This window comes from Accipiter gentilis, chromosome 11 (genome assembly GCF_929443795.1).
Source record: "Accipiter gentilis chromosome 11, bAccGen1.1, whole genome shotgun sequence".
Lineage (NCBI taxonomy): Eukaryota > Metazoa > Chordata > Aves > Accipitriformes > Accipitridae > Astur > Astur gentilis.
In genome coordinates this window covers 26,324,398-26,341,931 of record NC_064890.1, presented here as the reverse complement: position 1 = coordinate 26,341,931, position 17,534 = coordinate 26,324,398, and the positions used below count along the sequence as shown (strand labels likewise).

Sequence of the window (17,534 nt, the reverse complement as noted above, 5' to 3'; positions counted from 1 at the left end):
ATACACACCCTTATGGGATTATCTTCTGTAATAGCGGTCCCAGGTCTGAAATGTGTGAGAATTAGAGCTCAACTCTGATTAAGAGTTAGCAGAGAATTTACTAGAGGTAATGAAGCAAAATCTGGTGTTACTTAAGTACTCATCAATTTCCTTGTGGCCTTACAGGGATGGAAGAAGTCTTCCCCTTCTTCCCATTTGTTTCACCTTCTTCCTTTTCTCTTTAACCTTCTTTTTATCTCCACTTTTTCCTTTCTCCTTTTCTAAATATCCTCTGCTGCTGAACCTGTTTTTCCTCCTAAGTTTCAGTCCCTTGTCCAGATTCTTCTCTGCATTGAGATTGTCATACAGGAGCCAGATAAAGAAGTGTCTGGGGTGACGGCTGTGTTTGGACCTCTTACACCAGTCTTCTGATGACAAAGCCTGGAGCTACAATGCATGAGATGCCTTAAAATAAATGGTGTTCCTTTCTCCTTGGATCTGAAAGCCCTCCCAGCTGGCTCGCAGTTCCCATGAAAATTGCTGCTGAAACTGTCATTGGAGTCTTAAGTGAGATGCAGGAGAAAGCAGGACACAGAAATGACAGAGATGCGTGGAAATTCAAAAACATTAAGAACAGGTAAGATGAAAGAAAATGTAAAAATCTGGAGAATGATGGAGGGATGCTGAGGCTTGAAAAAGAAAACAAGGGATATGAAGACATCTGAACTATATGTTTCTTTGCTATTATTACAAAGCCTGGCAGGAAGTGTGTCATGAAGTGCTTTAGGCTGAAGCTCTTCAGAAAAGGAAAGAAAAGTAAATTGGCTGCAGTTTTCTTGATTCTAATAAAGTTCTTTTTCCGTGTTAAAAGACACAGATTTTTATCATGACTTTTTAAGTCTGACGTGTGATAATTAGATCAGTATTGGAGAAAGGTACATGCCTGCCAAGATACTTGTCTAAGCAGAACAAATATAGAAGGCATGGAAAGTCTTTATGAGAAGGATGCCTCTCAAAGCATCATTTATTTTACTGAATATCTTGAATTGTCAAGTGGCAGGTTTTAATTGCTTTGAACTTACGTGCGGAAGAAGTGAACATATTTAAGTATCTAAGCCAAAACTGTTTTTCTCCCCAGAATGATGTGTGAGACCAGGGTTACTACCATATTTTTCCTTCACATTGTAATCAGTCTCACATCTGCAATATGGAGGATTCTTCCTGTGAGAATATAGGCTAATATCACGAGAGTCAGCAAGTAACTAGCTTTCGTTAAAGTCGGCATCAGAAATGATCTTTCATGGGACAGAGCATGACTGTGACTTCTTCACCAATTTTCTTCTACTTCCTGTATACTATCTGAAGCAGGTTGCTTGTGCCCTAAATCTGAGCCATCTCTGTGCTAGTTTTTTGTAGGTGGTACTCTGCATAGGCTCTGATTTTTACTTGGAGCGTCTATACGCTTGCTGCAAGACAAACAGCAATACTTCATAAATATATATGGCAGAATCATTGTACAGCTTCCTCTAAACAAAAAAACTCATTATTTTCACAAGTACTTGTAATTCTTAAGTATTTTGAATTTAAGTTGGCAGATGAGAATGTATGGCATTTATTTGCAAAAATTCCACCATGAAGGGTCTCTTTATAATACCTCTCCTGAATGTAGGCCGTTTTTCAAGTGGGTGAATTGGCTGCTTGTCATGTAAACAATGTGTTATTGAAATGTTGATGCATTACTCCCATGGACCGAACACCCCGGTGAGGGAGGGTGCTGGTTTTGCGATGCAGACATAAGGACGCAGAACTGGACTGCCACTCAGTGGTGCTGGAGACCATCAGTTCTTGTACCACTACCCATTGGCACTGACATGGCTGAACACGGCTACATGAGCAACCACATAAGATAAACTGGGCACAAACAGGGGTACAGAAATGCTATACAACTTTAGTATAACATCCTAGCAAGGCCAGAGTGATTATTAATAGACTTAGTAAATGATTCTGAAAAACACAGTAGGAACCCAAATGTCATAAAGCTCAATTTTGTCTGACACTAAAACACCATTATTAAAGAGAATCGTCTGCTCTGAGCTATCACATCAGTGACTTGGACACTTACCTACTGTCATTTATCCATGATTTTCCATGGAAGGTTTTAAAATGACATTACAATCCCAGTGGATTGTTTATCAAAGAACTCTTACTTCAGTACTACAGCATTAGGATGCTTTTGATAGCTATGACATGCCTTAGTTTAAATTGTCTTCTCTGTTTGCATCACACTAGTATGTATCAGCTCTTCTTTTTCAGGATCAAAGGATTTCTCACTGCACGTCAGAAACTCATTAAATCTATATTTGTAAATAAAGCATTTGTTTCACAGCACCAGGTGTCCTTGAACCACTACAGTGAACAGCTCTGCAGGATGTGTCCTAAATGTACTCAAAGCTCCAGTGAATGATGAAAATGTGACTTGTCTGTTAAGCAACCTGGGAACAACTTGTTATGGCCTATAAAGCAGTAGAAAAAGTGCACACAATGGTATTTCCAGAGCTGAAACACAAATCTAATTAGATTCCCATCAAATGGCTTATTTGAGACTGAAAAATTGCTGGACTGATTACAAAGTTTGCTTTATAGATTAATAGGCTAGTTTAATAGCCATAGTTCTTATTGTGTATGAACTATTTCCCATGCACTTTGTTGTACAGATAGTAATTGCTTTGGCTTTTATGTAATACATGTCTATGTTGCTGCTACTTTTGCAAATGAGACCTGCCTCGGGTAACCTTTTTAGCCTGTGATTTCCTTTTTTTTTTTAGTCAATCCATTTTGCAAGTTAGAATTCATTTTCAGGTTTATCAGCAGCTGAATACCCAGACTGATATTCATGCTTCATAATTATTGAAAAATATTTAATTAGATCCAGTAAGACCTTAAAAATGGAAGCAGAACAAATGATACACACAGCAGTATTTTACACACAAAACTGATTAGACTAAAATACTAATAAACCTTCTTCTGGGGACACTTCTGGGGTCATCTTACATTTGTAATGAACTACTGGATTGGGGAGATGAGCGAAAACAGCTTTCTTCTGTGTCGCATCGTACCAACAACTTCTTGGTACAGGTGCTAAAATGATTAGGGCTAGCCACAGCCACACACTACGCACAGCTACTGAGCAGCAAGGGCATGCTTTCCTCCTTCACCAGTTTCTGGTACTTGGGGTGGCGGTTTTCATTGCAGAATGTTCAACTGTGATTTCATAAAAGGTTCTTCATAGCCTATAAAATCCCTGTCCTAACTAATAACTAACTACAATGGCAATGAAATTTTTGTGCACTTCATTCTTTCTATTTCTACAGCCGTATGAACTAATGAGTCCACACCCGTGTCAAAATCTAATGCCAAATGTTATGTTTGACTTTTAAAGAAGCCAAGAGAAGCACAGAACATTTCCTTGAGAGGGGAAGGCTGCACTGGCAACAAGTTTTGAGAAGACCAGAGGTAAAGGGAAGTGACTGGATGGAGGTACAATTACAACACTAGAATTTTTAATTTCTTAAGTATGAAGGAAACTGCATTTCTGATTTTGACCACTCATTTGACCTCTTCCCTTCTCCTAGCTTTGACATGTTTTTTCTGATTTTCTTTTGTGAAGTGATTGCTCTTTTTACCAAAATGTCCATTCAGTTTAGCTTTCTCTTCATTAAAAGCTGATCCATCTAGGAGATCGCCATCCAAACTATTTTTGACCAGCCATCATTGTTTCCTATATGCTTACTGGCTATATGTTGGCCTTTCTTGAGTGACCATGAAGTACACTCCTTCACAGTCTTCTCTTATTTCTACTTCTTGCGTTATTCATCTGCTGTTCCTTCTGTTTCTTACCCATAAATATTTTTTGTTCTTGCCCCCAACGTTATCAACAGCAATTGCCTTTCATTTTGTGTTTCTTGAATTCTGCTAGACAAATCTTATGGCTACTTAGAGGTCCTCACTGTAAGCTTTTCCATTCATCCTTTATTTCTCACATTGACATTTCTCGTGTGCTCTGTCTTTACTTTTTCAGCAGGTCAGCTAATTCTTTCATTGTCTTGTAAGCATTCCTCAGTAAAACTTTGCTTCTACCAGCTGATGTAAGTGAAATCCATCTCTTCGAAATTCCTCCCTTTCTGTATCTGCCCATTCACAGCCCACACTAGTTCCTTCCTTCTCTGAAATCATGGGATGATTCATTTGCAGCTGGGACCGAGCAGGATTTTGCGTATCATCACATATGATGTGTCAAGAACATACTTTACTTAGCTATGCAAGAAAAAAGAAACCTCTCCCCCTGCCCAAATAAGAAAACAAAAGTTTAGGTGGCTGAACAAAGATGGAGTTATGCGTGACATGATCATAGTTTAAATATGTATCTGTATATATGTGTTGGTGTTAAGTATAACATACACACTTAGCAACTATATGTTGTACTCTTAAATATTGACATATTTTTTCACTATTGTTTGTTATTCTTTTCTAAATATGAGAGCATAAAGGTTTTAGAATGCTCTGTTAGATAGTCAATAAGCTTAAATGATACAATAAAAAACAGTATTGATCTGAATTGTGTTATATAAGTACATTTGACACATTTGCCCAGTCATCACTATTGCTAGAAAAGAGTTCTTTTTTTATGTACAGCATTATACCATGTACATTTTCTGTTTCCTTCAAGAACATCTTGTAATATGAAGAATCAAATAAAAGCTCTTTCATACTATGAAATTTATATTCCAAGAAGGAAGCATTGTTTGATAGAGATCTTAATGTGACAAAATAGTGGCTGTGCTCAATTGACAAGTATCCACAGGTTCTGTGGTATCTTGGGTTCCCTCTCAAACTAACCGTTCTCCTTCATTCCATAAAACCCAGTGTGGCACCAGTGATAGACCTTTTATGGGATCACCATTAGTTATGCAGTGCTTAAAGTATTAAAGTCTCTACTGGGAGATGTCTGCCTTACAATATCTTCTGAAGATAAGCAGGTAAAGTACATATATGCTTTGTCCATTACTTGTCTTTTTTATACAAGTAATAATGTGAACAAAAGGAATTTATCACTAAAACAGGATGGCAATGCCTGAAAAGTTGTGCAAGTGAAATGTATCATCCTTCAGCCCACAGATTTGTAATGTTTCATGTTCACTCCATGTTGAACAGAGAAAAATACTTGGAACATATGGAAAAATTGAAGGTGATTAAGATAAAGCTATTCTGAAGCCTGATTTTGCCATTCAATAGTGTTGTTTCCATGGAAACTCCTGCATCACATGGCACCTGTGTACATGATGCAAAGGCATTTCTTAAAGTTACACAAATACTAACAGGAAGGGCAAACTTCTGTTTCTTTTGTCAGTGTAAAGTGAGTATTTTATATGCATTACAAACACAGAATTTTCCATAATTCACTGGGTACTTAAGATGTGATATGATAAGCAAAGTATTATTCATAAGTGAAAAACATGTAATATCTAAAGATGAAAAAAAAAGGGGGGGGTTTATGAGGAAGGAGGAGAGCAGTGGGTTAAAGGGACAGCTGGTGCCTGTGTGTTACCCGATATGGGAGTTCTCTCTGTTGCTATTTTGTTACTGCTGTGGCAAGGCAGCAAATGATAGCTACTAGCAATTCACTGAATAAGGCAAGTGTATTGTCCAGCTGCGTCCATGCCTTCAGCCTTCCTGTGAATAGACTGAAGAATAGAGTCTCTACAGAAAATCCTTCAGAACTCACCAGAGGTGGAGGCTGGCGGGATTCTACAGAAATTACTTTAAAACTTACAGAATATCTCCGAGCATGTGTCCTTTTTATTTTTTGACGTTATTGTACAAAATTCTATAAAGTCACTATTAATTCCTAATGAAATCTGTCAGAAAGCTAAATAAAAAATATAACAATGCTATAACATTCCATTAAATTCTATAGGTGTACCTTTATGATGTTCTCTTTGCCCTTTTTCAATCCAGTCTTATAAAAATCTTACATAAAACCACACAGATGTCTTCACTGAAAATACGCATTCTTTTCCTATCACTTTCAAATTCTGAATCTATAAGTATATACTGTGTCAACTGAAATGAGATATGCAGGGACAGATAACGGAAAATAGTGTTACGAACAAGATCTGTGTACCATTGCCAGAATAACACATGTATGTATACGTATGCATTCACACACGTACACATGTACATATATGGAGTGGCTGTGTGTTTGGAAGGGGGTGATTAAAGGTCAAATCTGAGTGGGTGATTAAAGCTCAAGTCTTCACCAGATGACAATATTTGTCCTTGATTCAGATATCCTGGTTCGGAACTAAAAATCTGTATAATGTATTGATTCTTAATAGTGAATAAATTCTCACATCTCTGAGACAGGCAGCAGACACAGAGCACCTCCAGACTATACTTTAACTGTATGTGATGCTAGATACAAAGGCATTTAGCTCTGGCTACTATGAATTTTGCAGGGCCCTGTAAAGTCTTTGAAGACTGATCTGACCTGCGCTTGTCTTCTTTTAAACAGCTCGATGTGACCATATTGCTTGCTGCCTATGTTATACATTTAACAAAATGTGCCTATGTTTTCGAAAGGAAGTGCCAAGAAAAGATTATACATTAGCTTTATGCAGTTAACACTGATTGAAAATAGAAAAGGAAGAACATTCACAGTGGACGGATGCCCACACAGGTGTAGTTTGGTTTTAGGTATCTGTATAATAACTTTCAGTCCTAGTGTGATAATTTAATCTTCTTTTCATTCTGTTCTACCTTGTTCCAATCACTGTCCCATTTGGCACAGAAGCTTCCAGTTCTCTGTTGGAAACCAAATATTTTTCTTTCCAGGGGCAGACGTTCTTCAGTCAAGTTCAACTAAGTGGCCCACAAGGGAGCTGTCTCTATCTGGAGCAAGATACGTTTATGAGCCAGCATCAGTAAATAAAGAAGGCAAGCTACATCTGTCCTCCAGCACTTGAGGTCACTGAGCAATTCCAGAACCATAAGTCAGCGATTTAATGGAATTTGCCATTCAGATGATTAGGGCACACTAGACCATATCACAAGCCAAAATGTTGGATTCTTAGTGCATTCCCACAAAAAATAAAATAAAATAAAAATATGCCATGAATCAGGTTTTTCCGTCTGGCATCCCTTACCTATTTTTATTTTTTTTTTAATTCTGTGAAAGAGTACAGAGAGGTTCAAAGAGAGAAGTTCTTTGAATATGAAATATTGTGTGCCTTTTAATAAACTCTGCAGCCTACAATGAGCCATGTACCTTGTATGAGCCAAGGCCAGTCAGAGAATTTATTCATTGTCTAAAATAGGGGGGGGACAGCAGGGGCAAGGAGAGGTGCCAGGGAGGGCCCATGAGAAAGCAGCCCCCCGTAAGGGCATGCTGACAAGAGACCAGCAGGTAATTCCCATGAGCAGGCAGATCGTGCTCCAGTCCCAAGGGTTAGCTGCGTACTCTGCCAGTCACATGGGTTCAGTAGAGATGAAGAAATAAAAGTAGAAAATTAGTGCTTCTTGGTGGGAAGAGTGTGCTTTTATTCTGTGGTGCTACTTATAGGGTACCACACTGTATGAGAAATATGATAGAGGTCATTTTAGCTAAACAAATGTATAATTGATTATCCAGCCATTGCACAGCACTACACAGAAAATGAATGCATTGCTCTGAGATCTAACATTTATTCAAATATAAGACCACATGAATTAAAAAAATGCAATTATAAAACACTACAATCTATTCTTATACATTAGCTGTTGTAATTTTAGCTCTAGACAACAATGACAAATTACAGTCCTCATTTCAAGGATATGAGATGCATTACATAATGCAGATCTATAGTGTTTAGAACCATTAATCATCATCTTCTGGCAGCACCGTTTGTGTTAATCCTGTTTACGAAAGAAGACACCCACTAAGACATACTATTTTAGGCTTTTCTTCCTCCAGTAAATATTCAGCAAACATTTGTAATCTGAATTTATGTTTAGCCTCAAAATGGAAAAATGGCCCAGATATAACCACAGCAAAGAAATGTTGACATCTGTGATAAAAAAAGAATTAAGACCTGTTTCTGTTTTTACCAAACACTTACCTGTTACTATGTTAATTACCAGCTAAATGTTGTTATAAAATTACAACATTGTGTTACCTGATAGTTTTAAGATTATACCTTATGCAAAGAATTTAGGGGTCATTGGATTTTTCTCAAAAATTTATAAAACACTGTCTTGGAAGGTATATAAAGTTCTTCAAGTTCTCTGTCAAATTTTTCAAGTGAGATTCTCCCTTTCTATATACAACACATTGTCAATCATAGAGTACCAGGTTTCACTGCTAAGAAAAGTCATTCTTAATGTTAATGAAATCAGGATATAAATATAATCACAGTCAAACTGAAATAGTATGTGTTTCTAATCACATATAATCATAAATATTATTTATTAATTCTGTCCCCTATTGATGAAAGATGTTCAGTATCAGGTTAGACCAGGAAATATTTCTTTGATTCTGTAAAACTCTTTAAGGTTTTTTAATGTTCTTTTTCTTTATTAAATGACACCAAACCCTTTCAATTTTATGGATGCACAGAATTTACCTAGGATGTGAAAGATTCAGGTTCAGTCTGCAGGTCTGCCAGTCCTCCCTGTCCCAGAAATCTGCTCCAGCCACCAGGAATCAACTCTGCAGTGGTTTTCCTAAGTGTGCTGGTTTTGGCTGGGATAGAGTTCATTTTCTTCATAGTAGCTCGTATGGGGCTCTGTTTTGGATTTGTGCTGAAAACAGTGTTGATAACACAGAGATGTATTCGTTACTGCTGAGCAGTGCTTACCCAGAGCCAAGGGCTTTTCTGCTTCTCCCCCCACCCCACCAGAGAGGAGGCTGGGGGGGCACAAGGAGTTGGGGGGGACACAGCCGGGACAGCCGACCCCGACTGACCCAAGGGAGATCCCAGACCACAGGACGTCATGCTCCCCATATAGAGCTGGGGGAAGGAGAAGGATGGGGGGGACGTTGGGAGTGATGGCGTTTGTCTTCCCAAGTCACCACTACACGTGCTGGAGCCCTGCTGTCCTGGAGATGGCTGAACACCTGCCTGCCCATGGGAAGTGGGGAATGAATCCCTTGGTTTGCTTGCTCGCATGTGTGACCTATTCAATTGTCTTTATCTCAGCCCATGAGTTTTCTCCCTTTTACCCTTCTGATTCTCTCCCTCATCCCACTGTGAGGGAGGTGAGTGAGCAGCTGTGTGGGGCTTAGCTGCCAGCTGGGGTTAAACCACAACACTAAACTAGAGATGGATTATGACTTTTGGTATTTGTACATTTTGTTTAAATTCTTTGCAACAAAGACGTGAAGCCGAGTACCCAACATCCCAGACAGACAGAATACTTGTTGGACTAGTTCTATAGCGGTTTCTCTCACATATAGTAGCCAGGGGACTAAGTTAAGCTCAAGAAGAAAAAACACGTAAATAAGGCAGAAGAGATCCCTGAATTTGCTGCTTGTCTCCCAAGAGTTTCACGATCATAAGGCTATTACCTATTATACCTCTCACTCTCTTTGAGTTTTGCATTTCAGTAAAAGTCCTGTTGAAGCACCTCGGTTCTTGCAAGTGCCTTAGTACACAGTGAATGAGTATTTTCCAGCTAAAAAATTGTTTCATTGAAGAATTCCAAGTCAGCCGCATTCCCGAGTGTTTTGCAGTAATCTTTAAGGGCAGAAACACAGAGAAGAGCAGAGAAGATCCGAGAATATAACTAAGTGGAATACAGGATTTCTCATTGACGAGGAAAAAATATTTACTTTTTGTTTTCAAATTGAATTGGGGTAAAAAATGCAGTAATTTTATTACTTTCCTTATAAATGATTGACGGTTAATAAACAATAAGGAGGGGTTTTTCTTAACAAAAATGTTCCCCTGCCCCTGTACAACTCCCCTTAGAGTTGCTGACATGCTGTAAATTGAACTTGTGGCCTCTCATGAAGTAGCTCTCTTTTCTGGTAAAGCCTTTAATTCTTATAACTTCTGTGATACCAACAAATTTAATGGTCAAAACATATGCAAATATAAAAGACCAGACAGCTCTGCAACCAACATGCGTGCAAATGAGAGCTGGAAAATCTCTCAGCTAGAACCTCTTCACTAAAATTAACTCTTTTGTGAGTGAGGTCTCTTCCTCACAGTAGAAAAGCTGCTTTTGAAGTGGCATTCCTAGCACTTGCTACACTGGAAATATGCTGTTCATTGCAATTAATGCCAACTAATACTATGCCAGTTAAGTCCAAAGCGACTATGAAATTCTCTTCCTATTTTGTGGAAGTACAATACTGATGTACGGTGGATGTCTAGGAGGCAAACTCTCCACATGCACTAAAATAAAAGAATATTGCACACTTAATATTTAGATTTCTTTTTTGGAAAGTATTGGCCTTGAAATACAGGAGAATTGTGGACATGTCTGAAAACTTGAAACAAGATCAGTCCTTCTAAAATGGACTGCAGTGGCACTTACTGCCTGTTCTGTTTTAGCAATGGAATTTCAAATAACCTTGGGCATGCTTACATTAAGGATTTTTGCATTTATGCAAACATTAGGTAATTTGTTACATCATTATGGTATGTGCTGATCGCAAACTAGAAGTCATCTAAAAATACAGTAAGGTTACTCCACCAATGCACGAGATGAAAAACATATCACGTATTAACTTAGCCTGTGGCCACATTTTATTCTTTATTTCTGTAGTAATTAACATGACAGAGTGCACCACATGTGGGACCATGAATTTGCATTTCAGAACAAAAATTATAAACAATAACAACCTTAAACTGATGCAAGTCAGTAGGGAATAACATTAGTTTATTTGTAAGCTAAGCAGGTATATTTTTAATTGGGTTGCAAATTTGACCAAGGATATATAAAACAGGTATGTTTTGATCTTTTGAAATATTTGTAAAAGTTAAAAACATCACACAAGAAAATGTCAATAGGACAGTTGGAGAAGAGCTTATGTGCTCTCCGAATTGTCTGTATTTTCATCAATTGTATACATCTCTAATAAAATAATTTTCATGTAAGTTAGCTTCCCCAGAAAGATCACTTGATTATATCTTTGGATCATGACAGCTACAATGTGATCACCATCTCCAATACATCCAGTAGTGAAATCTCAAGAAAGTCAGTTGTTCTTCCCTTTTTTCCCCAAGTTTGGCCCAATATTATCACAGCAAAGAGGTAGACCTCTGTCTTGTACTAAATTCCAGTAGATCTTCTCTCCCTTCATAAGAAATGACAGTATTTGCATTCTATCACAAGGATTTGTCCTCTCCTGCAGCTCCTCTGAGTCTACACTCTGGATTCTCGGGTGCCATAATCTCTGCACAGCTTTTGTTTAATGATCGTGAAGGAGAAGGTGATTTCTGGGTTATCCTCACATATCTGACAGTGTATGCCCCGTAGCAGTGAAGATTCATGCCCGCCCTCGAAGTCTGCATCCTCTCCTGTGGCAGCTGTGCTCCTTCAGTCAATCATAATGTCACTATTTTGGCAAATTTCTCAGAGTATTTCCTTCCCCTGCTGCTGCTTTCAGCTTCTTTGAATTTGCTCCAGGGACAAAGGAGGCTACAAGGGCATGAATTTGGGTGGAGGGTAATACAACTGCATTGTCATCTCCTAACTTACAGCTTTTTTTTCTTTTTTTTTTACCTGCTCCATCTGCAGACCTCAACTCTCAGAGGACACATCTTCTAAGCAGCACAGCGGATAGATGGTGTCATATCCCACATTCTTCTGTGCCACTGATGTTGTAGCAGCCATTTATAGCATTTCTTGCTGGAAAGCTAGCAGATATGGACCTCTTCCAGCCACAAGAATGTGCTGACCTCGTGGAAAATAGCATGATTGTAAATCTGGCAATTATAAAAAGGCAAGAAATATCTTTTATTACAGATAATCAGCTAAAGGCATTTGAAACTTAAACTTTTAGTGGGAGTGTTTAAATAATCATTAAAATAATTGCAAACTTTATTCCCATGCATGCCATGTGACCCAGCATTCAGGATTTTAAGAAAATCAAGTGAACAAAATCAGACAGTCTGTGAGCAGCAAAACCGCCTAAGTTGGTTCCTTGTGCATTTGTGGCTTACAACAGTGCCTAATAAGTTATGCTCATCAAGTGAAGCTTTTTCCATGGTTGGGGAACTTACTGCTCTGGTGAGTGGATTTTATTGAGTCTAATAGGTGGCAGGTTCATACTGCAACCGTTTCCTCAGTGAAAGGAAGAAGAAAACCCAAAACTATTAGGGACAACACAGCACTTAAGGAGTACACAATTCATCTCTAAAATAACAACTTTCCTTTCAGACAGGTTGAAATTAGTCAATTAATGCAATGGAGACAGGGCAGAGTGAAAGGACAGATAAAGAAGTGTGCACACATATGGTTTGCTCACATAAGCTTTATTTCCTTAGGAAGTCAGGATAAAACATTTCAGTGATTAATATATAAACAGCAATTTCTCATATCCTGCAGACTTTCAGGAAATAACTGAAATCTGCAAGTAAATTTAACCGAGTCTGTAGCAGATAAAATTAACTAAAAGATGAAGATGTAATTGCCCGAGTCTGTACACAAAGTCAAGCTAAAAAATAAATGGCAGTTCCATTTTCCTGTTGACTGTTAAAGCAAATTAATTATCTGGGGTCATGGATTTGTTTCCAGAAATAAGAACGTGAATCCAAGAATTTGAAAGAGTTTGTAATAAGTAGAAAAGGAAAGTGATTTCTCAGATAGATTACCATCCAGCCACAGTAATTCTGGGCCAAACTTGCCCTTTGGAGGATCATTTCATGGAAGTGTGAAGTTTCTGCGTAGTGCTGCACTAGACAAGGGTGACATTATGTATTTGATAGTCTCACCCAGCATTTTCCTAGGATCCAGCTTTGGATGGAGTTTCCCATTACATAAAGTTGATTGCCCAGAACAAACACGATCATGCTGTAACCCTTACATGGTGCTCAGTCTCAAGACAATTTAGTTATTTAACTAATGTCCTCCAATAGCCATGGTGTGTAGCACAGCAGGAATGATAGTTATTTCCTGCAGAGGGAGAATGAGGCTGTGGGTGATGCCCCTGCAGCAGCAGAAGGGGTGGAATATGGGAGATGGTAGGGTCCACGGCAGCTGGGAGGGACAGCTGGACTGTGAGACTGGGAGGACTGGAAAGAATAGAAAACCAGCAGCAACAGCAGAAAAATAGCAGGCAACAAACAGGAAGTGAGGAGGAATTATAATAAAATAGTTGAAAGCCTGTGAGGAGACCAGCAGGCCTGATGCTGACACTGGCAGACAAAACTGCTAGGAATGCTGCGATCGACAACACATGCTCGCAGCAGTGTACCGTGGTGAATGGATTCTGGCCCGCCAGACAGGACTGCTGTAGTGCAGCAGTGACAGGTGCCAAAGAAAAGCAAAATGCTCATTTCTAGTACTTTGAGAGCCACCCAGGCGTGTAGTTGTACGTAGGCTCTGTTGCACCACTGCCTGGTGCTGCTTAGCTGTCTTAAAAGTTCTTCTGTGAGGGCAGGCTAGCCCTCAGTAACAGCCAGGTTTTGCTTCCTGCACTCCATACGTCAGCAATCTTTGCGTGCAATGGGCAGTGAGGCTCCCTTATGAGAAATCGAAGCACAGGAACCTACCAGCAGTAGCTGACACCTGGAGCATCAATATAGGGATGGGCTAGGTAGGTCATTCCTGATTTTTTCAAATCAAAGCATTGGAAACCTGTCCTTGAAAACAAGGAAACAAAACATGAGGACTACAGGTCTGGAAACACTGGATTAGACAAGAGTTAAAAACCAGAGTACTGAAGAAACTGTGCAATAGCGAGAGTCCTAAACAGGTACAGAAAGCCCCTGAAATCATATAGCTTTGAAGACAGAGTAGATCTGGAAGCAACAAGGAAAGGGAAAGACCAACGGATCCATAGCAGGTGGAATACAAAGATAGAAAGGATGGAGTTAGAGATGTGTCAAACAACCCCACATGTGGGAAGAGATAGAAGAAATTAGAATAATAGAAAAAGGACATTACAGAGATCTGGAATGGGTGAGGACAGAAGAGAAGATTTAAAAGTCTTAACCCCATCTGAGAAGTGTACATCAGAACATAAATCCACGTTTTTAATCAGTTTTTTTCCTGTCAGTTGAAAACTAATGAAACCTATGCAAGCAGTTAGCTTTAGGTAGATCACAGACAACAGTAATATTCTTTTATGCCATCATGCTGTCACAAGTGATGATACATGATTTATGTGAAATATTTGCTGGAGAAATGCCATCAACATTAATAATGTTATATCAACAGGAGAAAACAGCAGCTCCTGCGGCCTCCCTTCCTTTCTCTGTGCTAAGCAGTTCTGTTGCTGTACAATGTTGATTGTAATTCACAAACTCAATTTCTTTTTACCTTGAATTCACAGTTGGTGTTTATTTCTTTTTCACTGTATTTGCATCCCAATAAACACAGTCATTAATCCATGTTTCCTTACCAGGAGCTTTTCTAATTAGGCTGTTCTAAAAGTTGGGTTAATCAATAGAGTTAATTCTTTATGTTTATACACAACAAAAAGTTTTCCATTTTAAAAATAGTTTCTTTTTTATGGCCTGAGTGGATAATTACTTCTTAAACGTCAGTTTAAAGTCAGTTCCATCACTATGTCACGATAAGCAGCCCTTATACACACAATCCCACTGAAGTTGGTGTGGCTACTCATTTGACTATACAATATGAATTAACATTGACAGAAATGAAAAATGTGACAGTTTCTCCACCTGCCTAAAAAAAAAAGTACTGAAGAAGACTACAGGTAGATAAATAAGTTCCTGTTTGCTTTTCAATAGATACTGAACAAAGTTGAACTGTATTTTCATTTGTATTCTACTACATAATCCCCACGCATCCCCTGCTGTAAAGCACTACAATGAACAATTTTCGAAGCAGGTTCCTATTTTTATAAAAGCCTCTCACATGTTCCAATAAACCATGAAACATAAAGGGGGGCACTCAGACCTTGAAGACAGCAGCCAGCCCCAGTACTATTTTTCTTTGTCATTCTGTTGGCATGCTTGAGTTTCATTTTCCCTTTCCACTAACACAGACAGTGCACATGCTATTACTAAAGGAAATGATTGAGACGCAGCCCCAAGAGCTGTGTTTCTTGGTTTGCTTGATCTGGGCACCAAAGCATACAGGAAATTTTTCACCGTGAAGCTGGTGAGGCACTGGCACAGGTTGCCCAGAGAGGTTGTGGATGCCCCCCCATCCCTGGCAGTGTCCAAGGCCAGGCTGGATGGGGCTTGGAGCAACCTGGTCTAGTGGAAGGTGTCCCTGCCCGTGGCAGGGGGGTTGGAACTAGGTGACCTTTAACGTCCCTTCCAACCCAAACCATTCTATAATTCTATGACAATACCCTTGGCACAATAGCTCTCAGTGATGATTTTGCTGGCTATTCCCAAGCTTGCAAAGATGGGAATGTGGCAAACTCAGGCATGAAAACTGGAGCATAGGAGAAGGCACAAGGTCCCAATGTCCTGGTTGTCCTAGGATTTTGGTCATGAAGCAAATGGTAAGAACTTATTGTATGACTGTGTTTCAGCTGTGGTTCTAACAGTGCAGTCTTTGTATGGTATTTGTGTACAATGTTGTTCTCTTAAACTTCTGCTCCATGAAATCTGCTCCCAAACATGTCTACGATGAATTTTTTTTCTTTAAAAAGCATTAAAGTCACCACTGAGCATAAAAGAAAGTGACCCCGTCGATTCAGATTTCCCTAAATTCACCTAGCTTTTCTCCTAACGTATATAGGATGTCATTACTTTGTGGTGCTTTTGCATGGGCTAAGTTCTCTGGCTGCATCAAACCCTTTCACTTCAATAGAAGTGCAGGCATTTATCTTCCCAGGGAGGGTCAATCTTGTCTTCTGCATAACAAAACGGGTCCAAGCCATTTCTCACAGAAAACTTCAAAAATATTATCATTCCTACACCAGTGTGTCAGAAGTTGTACATTAAAGAGTGATCTGTATGACCAATAGTAAACAGATTCTTTCAACTAAGGCTAACTGAGCTTAATAACCATCTGAAAACTGTTCATTGGAATGTATGAAACTAGTTGATATTTCTTGTTTTGGCAGTACAGACTACATGGCTAATGATGGAGCAAGTATGGAAAGTGACTGCTTTGGCACTGCACTTTTTTTGCAAGGTTGATACTTATTGTTATACCTTTTTTTTTCCATGTGTAATGACACAGGAATTTTAAAAAAAATAATGCTTCGCTATACCTGATCTATTTGAGACATAGCTAACATCAGCCTTCATAAAGGCTACACACAAATTTTATGCCTCACTTCCCAAAATTCAGTCAACCTTAGCTAACTACTCACAATATATGAACTTAAAACATGAGAAAAGAATGCCATTTTCCATTGGTCCTGACACTCAAAAACATCCCATGCAGGTTTTTACTCAAACTTGGCCTAAGCATACACTTTCTTTCCTTGCTTGGATGCATATGGCACAGATGAGAACATGAAAAAGGAGATAAAAGGCACCGCAGAAAGCTTGCCTGTTCTGCTACTGCAATTCTTATGCTCCTGTACCTACACCCGACATCACACAAGCCCTAAAAATTCCTTCCCCCAGTCAAAAAGCAAATCTGGATAAAAGCATCAGCCCATGATTGGAGCAATAAATATTCGATAGCGATAAAACAGTGATGGAATAAACTATTTGGGGGATTGAAACTGCACGGAAAGCCTCAGCCCGGAGTATTTAAAAATAAGTTACAGTAAGAAGTGCTGTAACTGGATGGCAATCACTCCTGTCTGCTAATTACTGTTTTCTACTCCGAGCAGCAGTTCTAGAGCCCACAGAAGTTGATGCTCTGGTTTGCCTGTAACGTTACTGATGCACGCCGAACAGAGCAGCTTGTTTCACCTCGGGTCACTCGTGAGAAGACAGAGGAATTAGAGTGATTTCCTTAGTTCTGTCATTTCTTGCGCTTTTTATGCACCATTACCAGCTGCGAGCATTTAAAATAACGGACAAGCAAGCAAAAGCATGAAGCCTGATCAAGAATCCGCAAGTGTTTTCCCCTTCTCTTCGCCAGACCTGCCCTCGGCCGCCGGGGTCCCTCAGAAGGGCCGGGAGCCGCACGGCCGAACTCTGCCTGGCAAAGCGGGGGCGGCGGGGGGCAGGGGGCTGCGAGCGGGCTCCGGCAGAAAAAACGCACGGATCCCGCGAGGCGGGCAGGCCTCCAGCAGCCGGGACCGGCCGAGCCGGGGAGGAGCGGCGGGGCAGAGCCGAGCCGAGCCGAGACCGCCGCCGCCGCCGCCGCCTCAGCCCCCCGCCGCCCCCCGCCGCAGTGCATGGCGGCACTCGTAGTTTCCCGCCGCCTCCCCGCGCACAGACTACATTTCCCGTGAGGCCGCGCGG

The 17,534-nt window shown here is 39.8% G+C and overlaps 1 long non-coding RNA gene across 1 annotated transcript; it reads right to left on the bottom strand.

The window, feature by feature from the left end:
- Positions 1-10,730: 10,730 nt before the first annotated feature.
- Positions 10,731-17,403, bottom strand: LOC126044567 (uncharacterized). The gene is made up of 3 exons (XR_007507716.1): positions 17,113-17,403; positions 13,737-13,826; positions 10,731-11,948 (listed from the first exon to the last, which is right to left on the bottom strand). It is a non-coding gene; the product is annotated as an uncharacterized LOC126044567 (long non-coding RNA).
- Positions 17,404-17,534: the final 131 nt, after the last annotated feature.